This window comes from Plasmodium reichenowi, chromosome 7, assembly GCF_001601855.1.
Source record: "Plasmodium reichenowi strain SY57 chromosome 7, whole genome shotgun sequence".
NCBI lineage: Eukaryota > Apicomplexa > Aconoidasida > Haemosporida > Plasmodiidae > Plasmodium > Plasmodium reichenowi.
The window spans coordinates 361,329-362,408 of record NC_033652.1 but is presented as its reverse complement, the minus strand read 5'-3'; positions in this window follow the sequence as shown (position 1 = coordinate 362,408).

The following is a 1,080-nucleotide window of genomic DNA, read 5'->3' as shown; positions in this document are numbered from 1 at the left end:
TTAAAAAAAAAAAAAAAAAAAAAAATTATAACACATATATATATATATATATATATATATATATATATATATATATATTATATATATAATATATGTTGTATGCACATAAGTTTGTACAAAAAAAGAATGTAACAGTTGTTAAGATACTTCATTATTAATGGTCATGTTTTGATATATTGTGTTTTATATAATACATATATTTTTTTCAAACGAACATATAAAAATGGTCATATAGAAATCTTCGAAATATTATATAATATATACATATTTATTTTGTTGGTACATTTTCCCCCATAAACCATATAATAAAAAAAATTAAAATGAATAAATAAATAAATATATACATATATATATATATATTAACATTCTATAACATTTATATGTACATATATACATATATTGCAATATTTAAATTATATATGTATTTATTTTAAAAAATAAGTATTTTTCCTTTCCTTTATTTGATTGTGTTTGTATATATATATATATATATATATATATATATATATATATATATATATATATATGTTGCATGGTTCTTAGAATTTTTTTTTTTTTTTTTTTTTTTATGAAATTAAAAAAAGTTAGGACAAAAATATATATATATATATATATATACTATGTATGCAGCACTTAATCAATTTATTAAAGTTTTTAATTTATATTCCAAAAAAACAGAATTAAAAATGAAAAATATAAATATAAATACATATACACATATATATTTTTTTTTTTGTGTGGTAAAAAAAAACTTGTATATTTCAATTTTATCTCTATAAGACAAATATATACTTATAAATAATTCATATGTTGTAGTTTTTAATCTTTTTTTATCTATATTGTTATGCTATTTTGTTTTGTTCACTATAGATCATTATACATACATACATATATATATATATATATATGGAACAAATTATTCTATATACTATAAGGTATATATTATATATGTGTATTTATTAAGCACATTATAGAACAAAAAGGAAAACATTTTTTTCTTTTTCTGTTCTTAAAATGGAGAATAAACCAAAAGAATATACAAATATACCAAATTATTAATCTATTTTTTTTTTTTTTTTT